The 14,603-nt window shown below is 41.4% G+C and overlaps 2 long non-coding RNA genes across 2 annotated transcripts; both read right to left on the bottom strand.

Moving 5' to 3' along the window:
* Positions 1-232: 232 nt before the first annotated feature.
* On the bottom strand, positions 233-5,483 carry LOC123634717. Its single transcript, XR_006733993.1, has 3 exons — positions 4,500-5,483; positions 3,851-4,022; positions 233-713 (listed from the first exon to the last, which is right to left on the bottom strand). It is a non-coding gene; the product is annotated as an uncharacterized LOC123634717 (long non-coding RNA).
* Positions 5,484-10,559: 5,076 nt separating this feature from the next.
* On the bottom strand, positions 10,560-12,298 carry LOC123634716. The gene is made up of 3 exons (XR_006733992.1): positions 12,267-12,298; positions 11,655-11,679; positions 10,560-10,693 (listed from the first exon to the last, which is right to left on the bottom strand). It is a non-coding gene; the product is annotated as an uncharacterized LOC123634716 (long non-coding RNA).
* Between the last annotated feature and the right edge of the window lie 2,305 nt (positions 12,299-14,603).

The following is a 14,603-nucleotide window of genomic DNA, read 5'->3' as shown; positions in this document are numbered from 1 at the left end:
ACTGTCCTTTTCACTGTCCCATGCTGCTTTTGCCTATACTTGTCTGTCCTTACTGTAGTTGGGTGGAATTTGGAAGGACATATTGGAAGGATGCAGAGACAGGATGTAGCCTGAAGGAAATTAGAAAGAGGTGCTAGGCAGACGTCAGGGTGCCACACTAATCAGGGACATCAAGCTGAGATAATACACCAACGAGAATGGATGAGTTCGCACTATGCTGCAGGCAGTACTATAAATACCTGCCATCACTACAGCCATATCTCATTTAAACATCTCATCAAATGTTTAATAATGACATCATTAAAAAAGATAAATATTATCTTTATTGTATAGATGTGGATAGTGGAGCTGACAATGACTTGTGTGAGTTCTTCCAGTGAGTTAGGAGAAGACCCAGACCTTGGATCCCAGGGCAAATGAGTCTAGATGCAGCCCTTTTCCTCCCATAGAACGCTGTCTCTCTGGTTCGAGCATGGTCTTTTTTTGCGAAGAGAGAACATTCCAGATGAACATTCCATTCTGCTCATAGGAAAGCCTTGCAGGTTTAGGTTGAGCCAATTGATTTCAAATGGTTCTTTTGAGTAGATACCTCCACAACTCCCAATTTTCATCTTGTTTTATAGACATCTTCTGATTCCACACATCTCCCCCCTGCTTTTATATGAGGCCATCTGGCTTTCCAACTGGAATTTCTTCTCTGCAAGTCAGTGAACCTAGATTGGACAGGAAATTAAGTTTCTTCTCTCTGGTTTGCATGCTCGCCAGCTGTCCCCTGTGTTCCTTTGACAGCCCAGAGAACACGCAAGCACAGACCTTCGCTAGCCTTGCAGTGACAAACAACACTGCTACCTGTTGGCTGAACCTGAACACTAGTCCTACAGAAGTCCCTACTCATGTGTCTTCTACACATCCTGCTCTCTGGTTTCAGTAAACTCATCAGTGTTTCACATTCAGGGCACCAATGATCTCGTCTTGGTGCCTCTATGCATGCCACGCCAGTTCATCTATGACGCGCTAACTTGCCCAAAGTTTTCTTATCTTTTTAAAACCCAGATCAAATGCTACTTCCTCCAAGTAGTCTTCACTGATCTCCCCACTGGATATTAATCTCTCCCTCGTATATCACTCCCAGCTATGTCCCTCTTATGGGGACCTTATATTATCAAAAGTTTATAAAGGGTCTCATTTCCTTTACTACTTGTCTTCTCTAGTCTCTTATGGTAGGAACTATATGGAATTATTTTTTGATTCCCCACAGCATAGTGCTTTAAATGTATTAGTTAAATGCACTACCCCAAATTATTGCTGTCACCATAAAGGCTATAATTCCATGTGCATTTTTTGAGCCAGGGGTTTTTCATGAATTATTTCTATTCCTTATAACAACCCTGCAAATATTTCTCCTCATTCTCTTTGTTCAAGTGAGGAAACCAAGACTGAGGGTAAATGAGTTCTCTAAGATCGCTAGACCAATAAGCCAATAAGCAGAAGAGCAAGAATTCAAACTTTGTGCTTTCAATGCCCTTTGATCTTGGAACTATGGTTTGGTGCTATTGCAAATGAACTCTGGATAAGTTAGGTATTGCATGCAGTCATTGAAAACTCTAAGGCTAAGCTTTAACCCTGCATACCCTTGCCACCTGGAACAAAATTAAGATCAGAAAAAAAGATCCCTGAGTACCTGAAATAATTGGCAAGGAGTCCTTGTACAAAAGTCATTCATTTTGAGAAACAGTCAAATGCTTATGAATACAAATTCTGGAGCCAGACTGCCTTGAAGTGAAGGCTGGCCCTGCCACTTGCTACCTGGCTATCCTTACAAAGTTACTTAACATCTCTGTATCTCATTTATTCATTGGTAAAGTGGCCACCATTATTATCCTTGCTTCCAACAGTTTGTTGTGAGGATTAAATGAGCTGTATGAATAAGGTGCTTAGAAATGTGCTCAATAAGTTTAGTTTAGTGGTTGTTATTGGGCCTGCAGTTGCAAACAGTTGGATTATAGATAGAATCTAATCTGCAGATTACTTTAACTGTAATTGTTATTCCACATACTATATTTTAAAGCAGTGATTTATTGTCAGCATTTAAAATGTTACAGATTATACACCAAAAAATCCAGATTCCCAGCTTCCCTTGGAAAATCAGAAGGTTAACAACTCTGAGCACCTATTCCTCCCTGGCCGTAGCCCCTGGTGCTGGGTGGCAGAAGGGCACGTGCTCCACAGCGCATCATCGGTGCCCAGAGTCCCTTTTGCCTTATGTTCAGCCACTTCTCTCATCTGTGTTTTGTGCTCTTGCTGTAATGATCCCTGTGGTACACCCTTGCTAAGAATGTTTTCAACTGTTATCTAATCTACCATATGCTTCAATGAGTGATCAATTTTTCCAGTCCAAATACAATGTTAAACAGCAACAGCAATGTAGGTGAGCATTCGTATTAGCTAGCTGATGGGAAAACGGGTGTTGAATAGACACAGCTGATGATCAGGAGAAAGAAAAACCCAATAGCAGATATACTGCTCTATCACAATAAAGCATCACATTCAACATCAAATTCAAAATGTAGCATCACAATGTAATATCATATTCTATGAATACTTACTTATAAGAATGATCCTGCCCCATGCCTTCTACTTTAAAGCCTTACCCAATTATTATATCTCCTTATTAGGTGTATTCAAATATCTCAATCATACTAATTCCCTCTACTAAATCAGAAGGAATTTTTTATTCATGTATCTCACAGCGCACAATTTGAGAAATTCTATTCTAATCCTTGTCTCAAACTTCTCTACAAGACTGTGAGTCCCTGGAACACAGGGACACTGTAGAATTTGCTCGTGTGCCCTTTAAGGCTAAGCAAAGTGCCCTGGAGTTATTTGGTGTGTATCTGAGTGAATTTTATTAAGAAAATTAAAAGGCATCTATTTCTTAGCCTACTTAAGCAGAAGGCATAAAGTATGGTTTTTCACAAATATTTCAATAAAAAATAGAAGTTTTTAAAAGAGTATTGGGCACATAAGTGAGTCAATTCCCGTTTAAAAAAAAATGTATTTATGTTACTTTGCCCTTGAAACCAAAGTTGGCTTCTACTTTGTTCCTGGGAGCCATGGCAGGTTGCTTAAACTCTAAATCAGCTTCCCCATTTTTTAAAATTAGCATTTCTATTCATTCATCATGTCTTGTCTTGGACCTCACCTCCTATGAGAAGCCTTCCGGAACACCTGCGGCTGGATGTAAGTGCCATCCTATGAACTTCCATAGGCTTCATTCACCACCACACTACCTTGAAATTGCCTAGACTGTAATTTCCACGAAGGCAAAGATAATGTCCCAGGGCCCCTACAACAGACTAACTGCTCAGGAAAAAAAAAAAAAAAAATGGATGAGTGAATCCACCACTGAGTGAATATACTTCCTAGATGGTTGTAAGAACTCAACATTATTTGTAAAGGGCCACACAAATTTAAGTTGTCATCGTCACTATAAGCAACGCTGAATATGGGGTGGCTGAGCTGAGAAATCTGCTTTGGCCATAAGGGCTGCCTGTTGCTCCCATCTGCCGCCGTCCTGGCCCCGGCCCCTTCTCCCATTACACACCCATGGAGCTTTCGTGAGCTGACCCCATGCAGGCAGGGCTGGAGGGGTGTTTTCCAACCTCACCAACCTAATTGTTCCTCATTTCCTGCCCATAAATGGTACAAGGTGTGGAGTTGCACCTCCCAGCGTCCCAGTCTCAATCATTTGTCGGCATTAATCGACCCTAATGGCTTTTACAAATGTAAGTCTTTAAGCTCCAGTAAGTTACATGTGTTTGAGGAGGCCATGGAAAGAAGGCAAACTCACTGTTCCTGGAGCTTCCAGGGAAATGTTCTCCAAATATTCTGAGAGCAGGGGCAGGGCCCGGCATTCCAAAGCTCTGTGCCTTTGTTCAGCAATCTCTCCAGAGATCTGGTTGTTATTATTAATAAAGTGTGACTTTCTCCAAATGAAAGAACAAAGCCCTGCGTGTTACCAACTGCATGGAAAAGACAAGCACAATGAAATTTGAATTACATCAGTTTACTTGACACCAAAGATTTCATGTGTTTAACTTATTAATTTTTAAAATTATTTTTTAGGAGTACAACAGCATTAGATAAGATTTTTAAAATATTTTTGTCATTGAGCCTCAGACTCTAATACTGTAGCTGTGACCATTTTGGAAGGGTCACGATCAATCTTTTTTTGTAGTTGTTGCATTCAATATAACAAAGTTTATCTTCTCTTTTTGCATTTAATGTTATACCATAAATATATTTTCCGGTTATAATTATAGTCTTAGGAGCTAGTGTTATTTATTTTAGTACATATAGTCCAATCTCCTTAACCATTCCCTATTATTAAACATTTAACTATAAGACCATAATATATATTTTTTAAAAAAACACTAATTTAGAAAGTAAGCAACAGACTAAGAAAAAAAACCTCATAGCAAATATGAAAGATTACTCACCCATCTTGGCATTAGCTATCTGATTGGCATCCTTAGCCCTTATAAGAACTCCCAAACATGACTATTCTGAGAAGCAGAAATAGGAAGGCACAAGTCTGTGATAAAAATAGACAGCAGGAAAAAAAACCAAAAAAATACCACATACCCTCTTAAAAACTACAAATGCAATCATAAAGGTGAATAAGTCCAAGTCTCATAATTATAGAGCCATCTGCAAAACAAATAAAGATCTAATAATACATTATTGACTTAAAATGGTATTGTTAAGGTTAATTACCAAATGCCGGTAGAGGACAACTCCAAAACTACATTGTCTTAGCATGGATTCCCCCAGAGCAGACACAAAGACAAAGTCTGTGTGCAGATGGTTCATTTGCGATGTGATTCCTGGAGGCAGGAGGGAGGAGCAGGGCAAATGAAACATACACAGAGAAAACAAATACGAGGATACATGACAGAGCTGGCACCACCGTGGGAGAGTGATGCTTGATCCTGTCGGGACTCCTAAGGCACCTTCTAGAATGCTTCTCAGCACTCTTCTCCCAGGGAGTGAATGGTGGATGAGATTATTATTGGCTCTCAGTCCCACTGGTCAGACATAACCCCATGGGAATTGACTCATTCAAACAGGGATCTTTCCCAGCTTTGTCAGTTAAGATAATGCTGCTGCCTACAGATTGAACCGTTGGCTTGTCACAGCATCCACCGAAGTGAGAGATGTGCTGAGAGCGTTTGGAGTGGCTCACAAGGGGTGTCTAATACAGTCCCTCCTTAGCCTCATTCACATTTGCTTGTGCCTTCCCTCAAGGTCATGTCCTTCAAGGAGGTGGCCAGCTGCTGTTCTGCCAGTGAAACTAACTAGATCCCCACATTCCACAGCTGTCCCAAGCCTTCATCAGTATTCATCCTCTCCCTCCTCCAACTCCCTCACTGCCTCACTAGCTAGTGCTTCAGCTGGTCTGGGCACTCTCCTGGTGGATGCCCCAGAACTTCATCCCTAAGGGGGTCTGAGCCCTTGGCTGCTGCTGTGCGTGTGTGCTTGAGTTGCCTGTTCACTGTTATGACCATGCATAGAAGTGTCAAGAGTCATCCTAGCGACTCCCCTAAGTTCCTGACATACTCAGGCCTGCCTCCATCCCATGGCAACAACCCCAGCTCCTCCCATATTCAGGGTCCATGATCCTCCCCAGCCAACAACTCTCTTCTTTCCCTATTGGTGCAATGATAAGAGGAGCCCAAAATGACCAGGTGGAAATACCATTTGAAGTTTAGTGGAAATCTTACTGTAGAAGTGTCCCCTGGCTTCGGCACAAGGCCCTTTAATCTACCAGAGTCTAGTGATGAAGCCTCAAAATCTCAGCCTGAAGGTCTACATTCTAGGACCTCTCCCATAACCAAGTTTCTTAATCTGGATTCTTCCAAAGGCAAAACCTGAGACAAGGTCTTGTATGCAGGTAGTTTATTTAGGAAGTGATTCTAGGAAGGAGTAGAGGGTGAGAGACAGGAGAAAAACAAAGAAAGGAAAAAAGCCAACACAAGGAGGCATTGTTAAATTGGCCACTACTATAGTAGACAGGTGCTTAATGCATTTTGAAACTTTCACCCCAGGAGTCAAACGGAAAAGTATTTGTACCAATGTGTGATTGAGTTTTTCCTTTGCATAAAGCTAACTCCCTAATCATTGCCAAAATTCTCTTTCTTTAAAACCCTGCATTCTCAATATGCAGTGCAGGCTAATTTTATTTTATTGTCCAGGTTAAAGATATTTTTTGGTAACAGATGTCATTTTCTATTTTTCTTGCCCTGAACCTTTAAATTATTCTGCCTTGAAGCTCCAGTATCGGATTTCTCTTAAGTTCCAGGACTTCAACAGTTCTCCTCTCTGTTTAATGTAACTTCCAAAGGTTCACATGGTGTCCCAGTTTCCAAGGGGGCTTTGCTTACCTCTTCTCTCGTTCTCCCCTACCCACCTCCCATGCATTATGGATGGATGTCATATTCCCTTTCAACCCATTAGTAGACCAGAACATATTGTGTGATAAAAATCTTTGCCAAAAATTCCTGGCTATGAGCACAGTCAGCCCTGAAGAGATAAGTTTTGTTTTCACATAGATTCAAACAAGTGGTAGCTCCAAGTGGGTTCTAACTTCTTGCCAGAGAAGAAGCAATTCTGGTTGAAGATAGCATTGAAAAGAGTCAGAAGACCTGGGTTCGGCCCATGTCACTTACCTGTTGTGGAATGTTCAGGAAACTGAATCTCTAAAGATGTAAGATCATTTGCTCATCTACAAAATGAATGTGATAGTCACATGGCCTTTTTTCTCTGTGTACACACACACACACACACACACACACACACACACACACACACATATAAATGGGGTGGGGAGGAGGGATTTTTGGTGTTTCTTCCTCTTCTTGAAAGGACACCAGATCTATTGGATTAGGGCCCCTCCCTTATGACCTCATTTAACCTTAATTGCCTCCCTAACGGCCCTATCTCCAAATGTAGTCTCATTAGGGAGAGAGCTTCAACATACATATTTTGTGGGACACAATTCAGTCCATATCATTTCCTAAGCTTGTGGTATAAACAGTCAAGTTGGCAAAAAGAGATGCCCCATTATTTCTTCAGATTCATCCATTGGAAAGAACACTCCAATCTGTTCTTTAAAAGAGGGGTCCCCCAACCCCTGACCAAACACAGCCCTAACTCCGCTTCCACTCAAACCCCGCACTCAGGGAAGTCATTTGGCCATTGCTTTTCTAGGACTTCCCATCCCAGGCCTCCTGCCTTCTTCACTTCTGAGGACAAGTTGCAGAGCTCCAAACACATAAGCAGATTCTTTCCACAGCTCTTTCTCTCAGTCTGTGAATCGATCTGTCTCTCTGTATCTTGTTCTAGCTCTGGGTTTTCCTCTGCCTGTCTCCTTCTCCTCTCTTCTCTTTCTCTTTCCAAGATGTCAATGTATTAACACTACAAAAAGCCTGAACATACAAGGAAAACAGTGTGTTTATTTGATCTTCTTAGATTAATAATTAGACCTAATGTTTTAAATATGGAGGACCTTCATCTGAAAAGGTCTCTGGAGGTTGAATAAAAGTATATTGAACATATTATTTGAAAAAGTAACTAATATTCAATTGAAGAATCAGCTCATTCTCTCTTTTCTGACTTTTGGACACCTTCCCTTCCCTCCTCCTTACTCCCTTCCCTCTTCTTCTCTTTCTCTCTTTGTCTTCCCTGTGTCAACATCTCTAGTCTCTCCCTGGCCCTGTCATCCTCTCTCCTCTCCTTTCTCCATCATTACGCCTGCCCTCCCCTCCCTTGCTCCCTCCCACAGACACCCTCCATCAGCAGCTCTATCTGGCTTTATAATTTCAGCACAGCATTTTTGGCATGAAAACTTTTCCAATTTCCTGCTGCAATAACAATGAGGCTTAGAGGAGAGTATGGTGAAAGCCTCCTGTGAGTGGAGGAGGTGCTCAATGAGCTCTCTCCCTGATAGAGTTCAAGGAACTGGGTCTTCTCATCATGCTCTTTAAATAGAGTGGTTTGTGTCTACGCTGGTCACGTGGACCCAATTCCCAGCCAGACGGGAGGCACGGTTGCTGAAGGCAGTCTGAGCGCTACCAAGGGCTCTCAACCAAAAGTCAAGAGCTCTGCATGAGAAGCACAGCCCTGCCATTCACAGACCCTCTGATCTCCAAGAGGTCATCCCACCTCTCCAGGCTTTTGTTTCCTCAACTCTAAAACAAGGGAGTTGGACTGATGGTCTTTAGGAACCTTCTGGTTTTGACTCTATGACTCTATGATTTTCCTTCATATAAACTTCAAATACATGCTACATATGTGTGCTTGGTAAATATAGTTGTCAGTTTATATGTATGTAAAACACACATGTGAATGGTGTGTATGTATATGAAACAATCACTTGAAAATGATATATGTGTGAGTGTATGTATATATATAAAGTACACACATGTATACATACATTGTCTTAGTCTGCTCAGGCTGCATTTGTAACAACATACCTTAGAATGAGTAATTTTTAAACGATAGGAACTTGTTGTTTCCAGTTCTGGAGGCCCTCATTCCCCACCCCCCACCCCGGGCCCCACCTCTGCAAGGGCCTAGGTGCTTACTAACTCACCCAGCCTTCTCTCTGACATCTCAGGTGCTGCAGATGTGTCACCTCCAGGCTCTGCCCTGGTCTCCTCCTCTTCCTGGCTCTCACTCCTTACTGGAGAGGGTCCTATGGAAAGCTTAGAGCCTCTCCACTCAATGACTTTCCATGTCTCCAGAGTCATGTGGGAAACTTGGGACACCTAATCCTTCCGCACAGGAAATGGGGGTGGCTTGGAAAAGCCAAATTCATTCTCCCTCTGCCTTTGTATTCTGTACAGACAACTTTACTTTGCATCTCCTTTCCAAGTGACAAAATAAAGCCAAGAAGACTGCCTCCTTCCCCCAGATCACTCACCTAACACCTGCCAGCCCTGCCCGTGCTGGGCCGAGGGACAGTGGGAGGTCAGGGCACACCATGACTGCCTCTCCCGTCTCTGTTTCATGTCTTCTTTCCAGAATCTCTGGAGCTGGAAGGGATAGGCTTTCAGGGTTCTCACTTCCCACACACATGCCCTTCTCTCCCTTAAGGCAGCAAGCCTCAGGGCCTGCTTGCTACAAGTGGAAAGAGTAATTCTTTTTTTTTTTTTACGATTATGGAAAAAAAATGATTAAAGATGTTCGGGTTTGATTCGTAATATGATAAAGAAATTTAGGAAATCTCTGTAGTTGCTGACCCAATATCCATCCCCCTTTCTTTCTTACTATAGAGTCTTCCATTTTATTCAGGGCCCCAATGTGCTCAATTAAAAGTGTTCTCCTTCCTGACTCACAGGTTGCTGGAGCTGGTCATGTGACCAATCCTAGCAATGAGAAGAGTGGAAGTTGCTGGGTAGGGTCATCCTTTTTAGAAAGGAACAGGCTTGGCTGATGTTTGGTTTTTGGTTTATGCCCTTTTCCTTGCTCCTTCCTCCTGCCAAGGACACAGACATAGTGCCTAGCATTGCCGTAGCTACTTGCAAGCCCTAAGCATGGTAAAAGACAAAGGTAACAGGACACTGTATCAGCTATGGTTCCACCAGATAAGCAGAACCAGTGGGGGAGGATACGCAGATGAACAGATAGATTTACTGCAAGGGATTGGCTTATGCAATTGCGGGAGCTGGCTAGGCAAGTCTGAAATCTGCAGGGCAGGCCATCAGGAAGGGCACAGGGTGAAGCTGTAGTCCACAGGTGGAATGAACTTCTTCAAGGGAGCCTCAGTTCTGTTCGTAAGGCCTTTCAATGGATTGAATGAGGCCCACCCTGGGTATCTAGGATAATCTTCCTTACTTAAAGGCAACTGATTATAGAACTCAGTCACATCTATGAAATACCTTTACAGCACCTAGCTTAGTTAGTGTCTGGGGACAATAGCCTAGTCAGTTTGACACATAAAATCAACCACCACAGGCTCCTAACAGCACTGTGTTGCCACCATACTAGCCCTAAACTACCTGCCTCTGGATTTGTTTTCATGTCAGAAAAACAATCGTTTAAGTCTTCGTAACCAGGTTTCTGTTACATACAACCAAATGCAAATCCAAACTAAGATATTCTTTGGCAACAAGACTCAGTTTTAAGCCTTTTAACTTGCTATGGATTCAAACAAATATCTAATTTTAGAGTCAAAACTGAGCAATAGCTCTGTTGTTTTAGGAGGATGCTGTGCTTCTCCCCAAAGCTCTGAAATTCATCGTTTCAAAGAGTGACAAGGCCCACAGGCAACAAGATTTATAAGATATAAAAATACAGCTGAAAATGTTTGACAAGAAGTATTATTTTAATGATACATATGTAGAAAATTAGTAATTTGATCAAGATCAGAACCCAGAACTGCCTGAAACTGAAGTCCCCTTTCTCCTTGCCAAGATATGAGCAAAACTCTGCTTGGCTGTTTATGGGAAAGAGAACCATCAATAAAGCTCATAGGCAAATTTGTTTAGAGCTCCCTATTCATAAGAATGATCATCATAAAAACTGCCAGTAATATTTTGCTAAATCAGATGTATTCCAAGTTAATTTGCTCTCACCATTGCGTTGCTATTGAGATGGAAATTTCAGCTTCCTATCTTAGGCTAGTCTATGCCTGTAGGAAGAACAAGAAAAAGAGAATTAAAGCTGATCATTTCTCAATGTGGGTTGTCCAAAACCACAAAAATGTACTTTGAGTAAGTGGGACAGGACAGGGGCAAGTGGGTCAACCAGTGTGTCAGTGCCTGTGCTTGTTCTTGTCCAGTGAGCGTGTCGAGATGGGACTATTAATTTGTAGATGTCAGCTTGATTTTGAAAACATTGGTGCTGATCTGCTAAGACAGCGTATACCTTCCTCTCTCTTCAAAGACCTCTAATGATAAAGATTCCCTGTGTTTTTACAGAGTTTTATAGGATCTTCCTTCTCTTTACTCATTTGGTGCCACAAACAACTTTAGGGGACAGGCAAAGATTTGGATCTTTATTTTATATACGAGGAAACAGCTTCAAAAACACACAGTGACTCACTTGAGTTCACATGGCAAGCAAACCACACCACCGTCCACAATCCCTGGGAAAGAAAGAGGGAAAAAACAGCACCTTGAAGTACTTAGAAAAGTCTCTTGGAAACTATATAAAACTTGGGCCAGAATGTCTTGTTAGTGTTTACGACAAGAGAGCAAAAAGTGTGGAGGAGCATGGCCCTCTACTTCTTTTTTTCACAGAGGACCAAATCCACAAAATCTGCCTAGAGCAGTGTACTTGTTGCTGTTTCAAATATTGATCTCTTGTGGGGTCATTAGAGACAGTTTGGGGGAGGCCGAGCTTGTCTTCCTGGTTATTACTTTTTAAATGCCATTAAATTCATGTCTGAATTATTCTAAGGCCGTGTGTATTTTTCAGGCCCCAACCCTCCTTGGGCCAAGTTGCGGGTGTGACAGTTTCCAACTGAGTGACAAAATGAGGTCCCCTGTGGTTGGTCATGAATGGTGGGAAGAAGAATTAAAATTTACCCTTTCCATAGGCTAAAATAAAACTAGGCCTAACTCAGAGTTAAAAGCAAAAGCATAGCTTACCATTTTATTTCCTTCTGATTATGTCCTAGAAAGAGATAATAATTATTAGTATTTGCATGGCACTTTGCAAATTATAGAGTGCTTTCAGAGCCACAGTTTTAATCGATATACTAGAGACTCTGACCTTGTGTGTGGGAAGACTTCTTTGAAGCAGCAACTTTTGAGCTTGGCCCTGAAGCTAAAAGCCATCCCCTTTCTGCTACACCAAGATATTAGCAGAAGTCTCCACTGGACTGCCTGGTGGGGAAGATCCCTCAAGGGCACTCTCAAGTGGGTTTGTTTAGAACCTCTATTCATAAGAATGATCGTTATAAAAACTTCCAGTAATATTTACTTCAGTTAGCCTTATTCACTGTTCATTTGCTTGCTCACCACTATGGAAATTGAAATCTCAGCCTGCGTGTCTTCATCAGAAGGGTGACAAGTGTAGGCTAACCTATGGCTATGTGAAAAGCAACATAAAGCAAGCAAAAGCTGAAATAAATGAGCAAAAGAAATGTATGTTTTGATGGAGCAAAATGGGGTGTTCAGGATGACAACAGGAGACTCCAGAGGGAGCTTAGCCTGATTTTGAGGGTCTAGTAGATGCTTTGGGAATATACACAGTCATACCTTGGAGATGCTGCAGATTTGGTTCCAGACACTGCAATAAAACAAATACCTCAACAAAATGAAGAATCACATGAATTTTCTGGTTTCCTGTGAATATAAAATTTATGTTTGCACTATTCTGTAGTCTCTTAAGTGTGCAATAGCATTATGTCTAAAGAAACAATGTACATACCTTAATTAAAAAATACTTTATTGCTAAAAATGCTAATGATCATCTGAGCATTCAGCAAGTTATAATCCTTTTGCTGGTGAAGGGTCTTATCTCAATGTTGATGGCTGATGACTGATCCAGGTGCTGGTTGCTAAAGGTTGGGGTGGCTGTGGCAATTTCTTTTCTTTTTTTTTTTCTTTTTGAGACAGAGTCTTACTCTGTTACCTGGGCTAGAGTGCTATGGCATCAGCCTAGCTCACAGCAACCCCAGACTCCTGGGCTTAAGCAATCCTTTTGCCTCAGCCTTTCGAGTGGCTGGGACTACAGGCATGTGCCACCATGCCTGGCTAATTTTTTCTATATATTTTTAGTTGTCCAGATAATTTCTTTCTATTTTTTTAGTAGAGACGGGGTCTCGCTCTTGCTCAGGCTGGTCTCGAACTCCTGACCTCAAGCGACCCTCCCACCTCGGTCTCCCAGAGTGCTAGGATTACAGGGGTGAGCCACCAAGCCCAGCCTGTGGCAATTTCTTAAAATAAGACAATAATGAAGTTTGCTGCATCGATTGATTCTTCCTTTCACAAAAGATTTCTCTGTAGACTGGGATGCTACTTGATAGTATTTTATCAACAGTAGAAATTCTTTCAAAATTGGAGTCAACTCTCTCAAACCCTGCTGTTTTATAAACTTGGTTTATGTAATATTCTAAATGATCTGTTGTCATTTCAACAATTTTCACAGCATCTTCATCAGGAGTAGACTCCATCAAAAGAAACCATTTCCTTTGCTCATCCATACAAAGCAATCCATTCAAGTTTTATTGTGAAATTGCAGCAATTCAGTTACATCTTCAGGCTCCCCTTCTAATTCTCATTCTTTTTCTATTTCTACCACATCTGCAGGTACTTCCCCCACTGAAATCTTGAACCCCTCAAAGTCATCCATGAGGATTAGAATCAACTTTTTTCAAACTCCTATTAAGGTGATATTTGACCTCCTCCCAGGAATCACAAATGCTCTCAATGTCATCTAAAATGGTGAATCTTTTCCAGAAGGTTTTCAATTGACTGCCAAGGTCTATCAAAGGAAATCACCATCTGTGGCAGCTGTGGCCTTAAGAAATGTATTTATTAAATAATAAGACTTCAAAGTTGAAATTATTCCTTGACTCATGGGCTGTAGAATGGATGTTGTGTTAGCAGACATGAAAACAACATTAATTTCCTTGTACATCTCCCTCAGAGATCTTGGGTAACTAGCTTCATTGTCAATTAGTACAAATATTTTGAAAGGAATCTTCTTTATGAGCAGTAGGTCTTAACAGTGGGCTTAAAATATTCAGTAAACCATGCTGTAAACAGATGTGCTGTCATCCAGGCTTTGTTTTTCCATTTGTAGAGCACAGGCAGAGTAGATTTATCATAATTTTTAAGAGCCTAAGATTTTCAGAATGGTACATGAGCATTGGCTTTAACTTAAAGTTAGCAGCTACATTGGCTCCTAACATGAGACTTTCCTTTGAAGCTTTGAAGCCAGGCATTGATTTGTCCTTTTTAGCTATGGAAGTCCTAGATGGCATCTTCTTCCACTAGAAGGCTGTTTCATCTACACTGAAAATCTGTTGTTGAGTGTACCCACCTTCATCAATGATCTTAGCTAGATCTTCTGGATAACTTGCTGCAGCTTCTACATCAGCACTTGCTGCTTCACCTTGAATATTTATGTTATGGAGACAACTTCTTTCCTTAACATTATGAAGCAACCTCTCCTAGCTTCCAGCTTTTCTTATACAGCAGCCTCACCTCTCTCAGCCTTCATTGAATTGAAGAAAGTTGGGGCCTTGCTCTGGATTAGGCTTTGGCTTAAGGGAATGTTGTGGCTGGTTTGATCTTCTATTCAGACCACCAAAACTTTCTCCCTATCAACAATAAGGCTGTTTCACTTGCCTATTATTCACGTGTTCATTGGCGTAGCACTTTTAATTTCCTTCAAGAACTTTTCCTTTGCATTTACAACGTGGCTGTTCAGCGCAAGGGGCCTGGTTTTCAGCCTATCTTGGCTTTTGACATGCCTTCCTCACTAAGATTAATCATTTCTAGCTTTTGATTTAAAATAAGAAATGTGCAATCTTTCTTTCACTCGAACACTTAGAGGCCACTGTAGGGTTATTAATTGGCCTAACTCCA

This window comes from Lemur catta, chromosome 3, assembly GCF_020740605.2.
Source record: "Lemur catta isolate mLemCat1 chromosome 3, mLemCat1.pri, whole genome shotgun sequence".
NCBI classification, from domain to species: domain Eukaryota; kingdom Metazoa; phylum Chordata; class Mammalia; order Primates; family Lemuridae; genus Lemur; species Lemur catta.
The sequence above is the reverse complement of the archived record's forward strand: the minus strand, read 5'-3'. Positions and strand labels throughout refer to the sequence as shown.